General features: G+C 40.7%; 1 pseudogene; it reads left to right on the top strand.

Annotated features, from left to right (window-relative positions):
- The first annotated feature begins 340 nt into the window (after positions 1 to 340).
- On the top strand, positions 341 to 458 carry LOC126238416 (5S ribosomal RNA; annotated as a pseudogene).
- The last annotated feature ends 10212 nt before the right edge of the window (positions 459 to 10670 follow it).

Raw genomic sequence — 10670 nt, 5'->3', positions numbered from 1 at the left:
GGTCGCGGCACCAAATGGTCGATGATAGGTTGCGCCGAGTAGTTCATGTCCACGGATTTTACCCTTATAGTGTTGCTGGTTATCGTTTTCTATATGAGTTTCCTGGATCAAGGCCATGTCAATATTTTCTTCTAGCAGGAACTTCGAGATGTATTCATTCTTGTCTGTGCTAAGTCGCTCAGCATTTAGTTGGCAGATACAGATTATTTTTCCAAGGTTCTTTGTCATTTGGGCCTGATAAGGACCTTGACTTACTGGTCTTCTGGGATCCATGTATGTCAGCCAGGAGATCGAAGATATAGTCTGGATGCCGAAATTCGCTCTAGCTCATTTAGCATTAGGCAACGGCCTTGCCGCAGTGGATACACCGGTTCCCGTCAGATCACCGAAGTTAAGCGCTGTCGGGCGTAGTCGGCACTTGAATGGGTGACCATCCGGGCCGCCACGCGCTGTTGCCATTTTTCGGGGTGCACTCAGCCTCCTGATGCCAGTTGAGGAGCTACTCCACCGAATAGTAGCGGCTCCAGTCAAAGAAAACCATCGTAATGACCGGGAGAGCGATGTTCTGACCACACGCCCCTCCTATCCGCATCCTTATCTGAGGATGACACGGCGATCGGATGGTCGCGATGGGCCACTTGTGGCCTGAAGACGGAGTGCTTTTTTTTTCATTTAGCATTACCCAGGGTGCATGTGCAGTATTCTACTGTGGACGCGAGTTAGTTTACACCACAATGTAAAAATGATCTTGAATTACTTGTAGACGCTGGTGCAGTGGTGCAACAGAAAGAAGAAGGAATATGGAAATTAGCTGGTTTCTACTCGAAAAAGTTCTCGCCATCCCAGAAGAAATATTCAACATACAATAGGGAAGTTCTCAGCATGTACATGGCAATAAGGTATTTTAAATACTTGTTTGAAGGACGTTCATTTGCTGGGCATACTGACCATGCTCCGTTGACACATGCTTTTAAACAACCAAACAATAAAGCAACCTCTATGCAATTCCATCATCTACAATTCATATCACAGTTTATGACAGATAGTAGACACCTTTCTGTAAAAGAAAATAGTGTGACTCACAAATTATCCAGACTGGAAGAAGTAGTACCAATAGTTTACTAGATGATAGCAGAAGTTCAAGTGAGTGATGAAGAATTTATGAAACTTCGCTCTGGTCTTCATACCTCATTGAAATTTAAACAGCATGAAACCCTGGTGGAAGATATTCTGGTGTGCTGATATCAACCAGTAACATTCGTCCTCATATTCCACAATAATTTATATATTCCGTTTTTCAGCATTACCACAGCATGACACATTCTTATATTAAGTCTTCTGTGAAATTACTCATGCACAGATTCATTTGGCCAAACATAAAATGGGATATCCAGAACTGGGCGAAATCTGCATAGCATGCCAAAAGAACAAAGGCACTAGAGATACTAAATCTGCTATTGGTCAGTTTCCAAGTACAGATGGACGACTTAAGGTAGTACACATAGATTTAACTGGCCCCCTGCCTCCCTCAGACGAATTCATAGACTGTTTAACGTGCGTTGATCAGTTCACTAACTGGACAGAAGTCATTCCATTACGTGATGAGCGAGCAGAAACCGTGACATGAGCATTTTATAACTCCTGGATCACTAGATTTGGAGCACCTAACCAAATAGTGACTGGCCAAGGAGCACAGTACAAATCAGAGCTGTTCCATGCATTAGCAAAGACTTGTGGTTCTAAGTTAACTCAGACTACGGTATACCACCCAAATGAAATGAGAAAAATAGAGTGATTACATTGAACATTGAAGGCAGCCATCAGAGCACATTGTAAAAATAAATGGGATGACATAATTCCAACCAGTCTCCTACAACTGTGTTGCTGTGTGAGAGAAGACAAGAACTCAACAGTTGCGGAGATGGTGTATGGCAAACTCTAACACTGCTGGTTATTTAATTGTAACATCGGAAAACAAACTAGAACTAGATCTATCATCTTTCATTTCTCAGTTACGCCAAAACATATGGATGAACTACGCCCTTCAGAATGTTCCCAGAAGGTTAAGGAAACACCACTTGTTAGTAAAGATCTGCATAATACAACTCATGTATTTTTAAGGAATGAAAAATCGAAAACCAAACTAGTACCTCCCTATGAAGGCTCCTATGAATATTTCGCTCTAAAATTTAAGGCTGTGCCATCGAACATCTCACTTGACAGATTGAAACGTGCCTACGAGAGTGCTTCACCAGTGAATGAGTTACCCACAACTCCAACAGTCTCATCAAAGGAAGTTACCCAATTTGGTCAAGTTGTGAAATTCCCCAAAAAGTTCACATAATTGACTTACAAACTGAGCGTAGGGTGGGGGGTGATGTAGGTTTATGTTTATGTTCATAAGCTACAGATCTGTAAATAATTGTTCTTTGTGTTAAGTGTATTTTTCTTATAATAAATAACATTTTAAAATGTATCAAGCAAGAGATTTAGACTTCAGTTATTTTGTTGTTGGAGTGTGATATTGGTCCTGTAACAAAAAGGAAGTTTCCTAAAATAATTTTGAATCTAAAATACTGTGGTTTTGTGGTTAATTGTACAAGAAGACAAACAGATAATTATACACTTTCAGATAACTCACCTGTTTTGTGGAAGAACAAACAACTGAAAAAAATATGTAAGGCGTCGTGGAGCATTCTCAATTTGACACAAAAACAAAGCAGAATAATAAAATAAAAATTAAGAAAACACAAAACCACAAAATCCACTATGGTATTATTGCATAAGTGTGCGTGGCAAAGACAAGTTAACTTCCGATGTTAGCAGACGGTGACAGCGTCAAACCCTTCTTCGCGAAGTACCTTGACGTGACGTGATGTGACAGTCCGTTGTCAGTGTAGGAATGCCATTTGCAGACATAGTAGGCAAACGCAAAAGAATGTAAAGAACGTTCCTTCATTAATCATCAACATATAGATGAACATTCGATTGCACAAGTTCAAAATGCGCCATAAACAAAGATGAAGAAACTATATGAAAGACATACTAATTACGAGCAAAAATAGGGACATGGATAAGCTACTACAATCATAATAGAGAACGCATTATTGAAGCCAAGATAGACACGAAACCCACGCCTACCGCAGTAGTACAGATTTGTATGACAACTAGCTCCGCAGATGATGAAGAGAGTGAGGAAATGTATGATGTGATAAAAGGAATTATTCAGACAGTTAAGGGAGACGAAAATTTAATAGTCATGGGGGACTGAAATTCGATAGTAAGAAAAGGAAGAGAAGGAAAGTAGTAGGTGAATATGGATTGGGGTTAAGAAATGAAAGAGGAACCCATCTGGTAGAATTTTTAACATAGCATAACTTAATCATAGCTAACATTTGGTTTAAGAATAATGAAAGAAGGTAGTATACATGGAAGAGGCCTGGAACACTGCAAGGTTTCAGATAGATTATATAATGGTAAGACTGAGATTGAGGAACCGGGTTTTAAATTGTAAGACATTTCCAGTGGCAGATGTGGACTCGGATCACAATTTATTGGTTGTGAACTGTAGACTAAAGCTGAAGAAACTGCAAAAAGGTAGGAAATTAAGGAGATGGGACCTGGATAAACTGAAAGAACCAGAGGCTGTAGAGAGTTTCAGAGAGAGCATTAGGGAACGATTGACAAGACCAGGGGAAAGGAATACAATAGAAGAAGAGTGGATAGCTTTGAGAGATGAAATAGTGAAGGCAGCAGAGGAATAGGTAGGTAAATAGACAAGGGCTAGTAGAAATCCGTGGGTAACAGAAGAGATAGTGGAATTAATTGATGAAAGGAGAGTACTAGGGTACTCCCAAAAGTAAGGTCTCCTATTTTTTATAAGTACATAGACCCGTTTATTTCTGCAATGGGTTACATCAGTTTACAGCTTGAAAATTTAGTTATTTTTCGACATAATCACCATTTCTCTCGATGCATTTTTGTAGACGCTGTGGCAGTCATACCAGCTCGCCGCCATGCTGTTAAGAAAATTATGAACCTCTCTTTCACCTCGTCGTCCGAACTGTATCGCTGGGACCACAATTAACGTTGACAGGTACTGTGAGACAAAAAACTCAGACGCGCAATTCAGAACCGGAGAAGAATGTTGAGCAAGGGCGTACACATTCTCCATGACCACGTTCGCCCACACATCGCTCGGCAAACCGTTGCTCTCTTGCAACAGTTTCAGTGGAACATAATCACCAACCCGCCCTATAGTGCCATCACCTGTTTCCTAGGATAAAAGAACATTTGGCCGGAAAGCGATTCAGCTCAGACGACGAGGTGAAAGAAGAGGTTCATAAGTTTCTGAACAGCATGGCGGCGAGCTGGTATGACATGGGCATACAAAAACTGCCACAGCGTCTACAAAAATGCATCGACAGAAATGGTGATTATGTCGAAAAATAGCTAAATGTTCAAGCTGTAAACTGATGCAAACCATTGTAAAAATAAACAGGTCTATGTACTTATAAAAAATAGGAGACCTTACTTTTGGGATAACCCTCGTATATAAAAACGCAGTTAATGAAGCAGGAGAAAAGGAATACAAACGCCTCAAAATTGAGATCGACTGGAAGTGCAATACGGCTAAGCAGGGATGGCTAGAAGACAAATGTAAGGATGTAAAAGCATGTACAAAATGGCTCTAAGCACTATGGGATTTAACATCTGAGGTCATCAGTCCCCTCGACTGAGAACTATTTAAACTGAACTAACCTAAGGACATCACACACAGCCATGCCCGAGGCACGATTCGAACCTGCGACAGCAGCAGAAGCGCGGTTCCGGACTGAAGAGCCTTGAACTGCTCGGTCACAGCTGCCGGGTAAAAGCATGTATCACTAGTGGTAAGACAGATACTGCCTACAAGAAAATTAAAGAGGCCTTTGGAGAAATGAGAGCCAGCTGTATGAATATCAAGAGCTCAGATGGAAAACAAGTCCCAAGCAAAGAAGGGAAAGCAGAAAGGTGGAAGGAGGATAGAGGGTCCATACAAGGGCAATGTACCTGAGGTCAATATTATGGGAATGGAAGAGGATATACATGAAGATGAAATGGGAGTTATGATACTGCATCAAGAATTTGACAGAGTACTGAAATACCTATGTCGCAACAAGGCCCTGGGAGTAGACAACATTTCGTTAGAACTACTGATAGCCTTGGGAGAGCCAGCCTTGACAAAACACTTCCATCTGGAGAGCCAGATGTATGAGACAGGCGAAATACCCTCAGACCTTAAGAACAATATAATAATTCCGATCCCAAAGAAAGCAGTGTGAAAATTACCAAAATATCCGTTTAATAAGTCACGATTGCAAAATACTAACACGAATTCTTTACAGATGAATGGAAAAACTGATAGAAGCCGACCTCGGGGAAGATCAATTTTTAATCCATAGAAATGTTGGAACACATGAGGCAATACTGACCCCACGGCTTATCTTAGAAGATTGGTTAAGGAAAGGCAAACCTACGTTTCTAGCATTTGTAGACTTAGAGAAAGCTTTAGACAATGTTGACTGGAATACTCTCTTTCAAATTATGAAGGTGGCAAAGGTAAAATACAGGGAGCGAAAGGTTATTTACAATTTGTACAGAAACCAGATGGCAGTTATAAGAGTCAAGGGGCACGAAAGGAAAGCAGTGTCTGAGAAGGGAGTGAGACAGGGTTGTAGCCTCTCCCCAATGTTATTCAATCTGTATACTGAGCAAGCAGTAAAGGAAACAAAAGAAAAATTTGGAGCAGGAATTAAAATCCATGGAGAAGAAATAAAAATTTTGAGGTTTGCCGACAACATTATAAATCAGTCAGAGACAGCAAAGAACCTGACAGAGCAGCTGAACGGAATGGACAGTGTTTTGAAAGGAGGATATAAGATGAACATCAACAAAAGCAAAACGAAGATAATAGAATATAGTCTAATTAAATCAAGTGATGCTGAGGAAATTAGATTAGGAAATGAGACACTTAAAGTAGTAAATGAGTTTTGCTATTTCGGAAGCAAAATAACTGATGACTGTCGAAGTAGGGGTGATATAAAATGTAGATTGGCTATGGCAAGGAATGCGTTTCTGGAGAAGAGAAATTAGTTAACATCGAGTATAGATTTAAGTGTCAGGATATCTTCTCTGAAGGTATTTGTGGAGTGTAGCCACGTATGGAAGTGAAACATTGACAATAACTAGTTTAGACAAAAAGAGAATAGAAGATTTTGAAATGTGATGCTACAAAACCATGCTGAAGATGAGATAGGTAGATCACGTAACTAATGAAGAGGTACTGAATAGAATTGGGGAGAAGAGGAATTTGTGGCACAACTTGACTAGAAGAAGGGATCGGTTGGTAGGACACGTTCTGAGGCATCAAGGTGTAAATGGTCCACCTGGTCGTCGTTGATATCGCTAATTGCTGTAAACGCACTATTTCACTCCAATTTACGGAGCTTGTTAGCACTTGATGTTAGGTTGGCGCCATTACAATGTATTGTATTGTAGTAATCGCTGCTGCTTGCTGGATCGCTGCTGTGTCTCGATGCTGATGCTGGCTCTAAATCTGGTTGTCTAGGGTTAAAAAACATGAGGTCCCGTGTTTTTCATGTGCTTTTGATGATAAAGAACGAGCGAAACCAACACGTATGTAAACATCAAATATTTATTACTTTAGTGGCCATATTAATTGCACTGTCCACCAAAGACCATAACACAACACAAAGTAGTACTTCCTTTACATGTTCTTTGCCTTGTTTTGCCAAACAATAACACAGAAACACACTTCACCAAAGTGACATTCCGACTGCCCCGGACTGCCTCCGACTGCTTGTATTTATAACATTGTCAAAGAATTACTAAAAAGAGATATAGTTTATAAGTCACATGTACATCTGTTATCATAATTTGTGCAGAAAAGTTGTTAATTTGCATCGAGTGACATAATTTAACATGTTATTAAAATGACAGACAGATTTGTTGACTTGACAGAATAATTCTTTGTTACAAAAAGGTCGTTTTTTAGAAGTTTGTCAATTGACTTCTCTAATTTGCATAAATAAGTAAGTAACGTGAATTATGAAGAATTACATTGGTTTTCGTCTAAAATAGGATTGATTACGTGAATACTGAGTGAAAACGCTCCTAGTGAACAAATAGGTTTCACTGGGTGATTTTTATTTAAGGAGATCCAAAACACCTAAGTTGGCCACTATTTTTCGTACTTCATATTAATTATTTAAGATAAACTTAGTGTTTTTCATGATGACATTTGCTGTATCAGTGATCAAGTGATATAAACTTTTGTGTGGGTCAGTTATTCAGTATAATTTAATGGGTTGACTGTTTATGGAGACATGTTGTGCAATCATTGTTAACATACACAATAACTTTTCTATAATCATAAATACTCGTTAAACTGGTTGAATTTGGAAGGGATCGCATACTTCATTAAAGTAAAGCCTTTAATATGTTCCGTTACAAAGGGATCACCAATTTAGTAGGGGAGGGAAGCGTAGAGTGTAAAAATCGTAAATGGAGACTAAGAGATGAATATACTAAGCAGATTCAGAAGGATGTAGGTTGCAGTAGCTATTCAGAGACGAAGATGCTTGCACGGGATAGAGTTGCACGGAGAGTTCCATCAAACCGGTCTCTGGACTGAAGACCACAACGACAACATACTATACTTCACTGTTGCAGTCACTCGTTATTAGTTTATCACTTAGTCGCTACATCGGGTCCCGTTTTCCTGTAGAACAAAAACCTGGAGCCCTGGGAATGTCGGGGAACTGGTGTCTGATCATGCATCCAGCTCGCGTCCTAGTCGGTGAAAATTACCGCGTGACTGGCTGCTGAGTACCATGCTTGATGTTGAAGCTGCTTTCGCTCGCATTGTCTGTTGGTGGTGGGCAGATTGCCGAAAGAACACGGCCCATAGAAGTGGAGGCACCGGCTGATGTCTTCCCTGTCTCCATATCCTGATGAACTGGTTTAAGCCATTCAACTGAGACCATCTCCTCACGTCTGTTCTAGCGAATCTTGAAGGTATGTGATCCCTGTTGCAGCACTTTGAATGTTCCCATGTGAGGAGGAAATAGTGGAGGGCAAACAGAGTCACCACGAAACCATATGTGTGACGAGCTGCACAGATCGCTGAGGATAAAAATGTGTTAGTTCTCATGAGGCTTGGGAGCAGCTGATTGAAGGAGGCCCATGGTTGTACGGAACTGTCTTCTACACACAAAAATCTAGAGTGTTGAAGGGATATCTGATGACTTGTCTGAATCAACTTGTCTGGTAAACGTAGTTCTTCGCCATACACCAACTCTACTGGTATACGTTGTCTTCCTTGAAGGCTGACCATAGCTCTAACAACGTGGTCCTCCTTCCATGTAATCTCATTACACTTCATTGGCACTTTCAGGGGTCAGTGGAATCTTTCCACCATCCTATTGCTGGGTGGATGGTAGCTCACTGTATGAATGTGGGTACAACTGCAAAGGGAAAGTAGCTGTTGGAATAATTGGGCCTCGAATTATGAAAGCCCTGTCAATTGTTATTGTTTGGGGTGTGTCGAATTTTGCGATCCAACTGCCGAGTAGTGTTTTTCCACAGTTACAACAGTGATATTGGCAATGGGAAGGGTCTCAGGCCACCTTGTGAAATAATCTACGATAGCGACCAAACAACAGTAGCCATTTGAGTATGGTAGTGACTGGACCAGATCCAGATGCATGTGGCTAAACCACGCTGTAGGTACTGGCAGTGATCACACTGCTGTACCCATTTACGACAGTTGTTATTGACTCTGGGCCACACCACCTACTTGGACAGCATCTGTGTGGTAGCCTGTACTCCTGGATGCGACGGTCCATGGAATGTAGCAGAAATGCCGTGCTGAAAAGGCCTGGGTTTGAAAACCCATGTTATGCCATGTGAAAAATCCCACTACATAACTGCATGACAGTGTCTTTACTTGTTTCAGGTTCAAACTGAATCATTCCTCCTCATGCCGATGCATAGCTCTGGATCAAGTTCTTGTGCATGGACAATGTTGTCCCATTGTACGATCTTCACGCTTGCACATCTAGACAGACCGTCAGCGACTATGTTTTTGCTACCATCTATGTGGGGCACGTCTGTTGTGGATTGCAGTATGAAGTCCACATGCCTGACCAACTTGGAATCTTTCCACCATCCCACTGCTGGGTGGATGGTAGCTCATTGTATGAACGTGGGTACAACTGCAAAGGCAAAGTAGCTCTTGGAATAATTGGGCCTTGAATTATAGACTCTGTCGGTTGTTATTGTTTGGGGTGTGTCGAATTTCGGGATCCAACTGCCGAGTAGTGTTTTCACACAGTTACAACAGTGATGTTGGCAATGGAAAGGGTCTCAGGATGGAAAGAGCGGGCTATTGAAAAATGCAATGACCTTGGTGACTAGTACTGATAAAGAATGACAGCACATTCTCAACAAATTTCCAGGCATTTCTTCTATGTCGGAGGCTAAGGCGACAGTTCGTCATAACACACAGCATTTCACGTGCCTCTTACCAGAACAGCCATTGGTAGCTAAATCACTCTGTCTCACCCCGGAAAGGTTTACAGGAGCGAAAAATGATATAGGCAGGCAGATCAGTGATGATGTCTCTTTTTCGGCTGTCATATAGACATTTTATCTTTCATAAGTAATTTATAGGTTGCCACAGACAATGTATTACGCTATATTAATTGTTGAACGTAAATTCACCATAAAAAATAAGGGTCGGACCTATACTCTTCATATATTTTCTTTTAATAATTTTGCATGGGTAAGAGCATTCATCTTTTAATGTATCACAGTTGGTTTCTATGATAGTCATCAATTTTAATAAGTCTGCTACATGCATTTTATCTAATGTACTTTTATCAGATTATGTTTTTGCATAAACGATGACTACATATAAGCAAGCCCACAGTAGTGACATCTAGGGACCGTGTAGGCAAACAGGTTTCTGGATGTTACTGTACCTCAGTAGCTAGTTGGCAGTAATCACTATGTGGACGATGTGGCCTATTCTACACCATATTTTAAATCTATGTGACGATGCTATGCTGATTATATTTATATGTTTTGACGATGCCATTATGGCCGTATCACTTTAGGACATGGTGTAAAAAAGGTACGTTATACCATATTTTATCTGTACATTTCCCTGGTGTATGACAGTATATTGTGATACATATTGCTGTTTTATGTTAAAAGGCACACTGCTCACTAGATGTATATATTTTAGATCTGAAGATGGTCATTACAGACTGAAACCGGTCATCGTCTAAAGAATTCATTTGTGATCAGAGACTGGAATAAAAAAGCATATCAAGTTATTTGAAATACGTGCATGAACTAACATATAGTTGGAAAGAGCAAACTCTCGAGTTCTACACGGGTCCTGCTAGGCAGCAGCTGTGTGCTCCCACTTCACTTCTAGTAAAAATGGTGTCAGGACAACAGAAAGCGTTTTGTGTTCTACATTTTGTGCAGTGCGGGCCACTAGTAACTGTTCAGCATGACTTGCGTACTAGATATGGTGTGTATCCTCCTACAGCACAGAGCATTAGACGATGGCATGAACAATTTCGTGACACAGGCTG

The sequence above is a fragment of the Schistocerca nitens genome, chromosome 2 (genome assembly GCF_023898315.1).
Source record: "Schistocerca nitens isolate TAMUIC-IGC-003100 chromosome 2, iqSchNite1.1, whole genome shotgun sequence".
Lineage (NCBI taxonomy): Eukaryota > Metazoa > Arthropoda > Insecta > Orthoptera > Acrididae > Schistocerca > Schistocerca nitens.
Note: the sequence above shows the minus strand (reverse complement) of the source record. Positions and strands in the feature narration are given on the sequence as shown.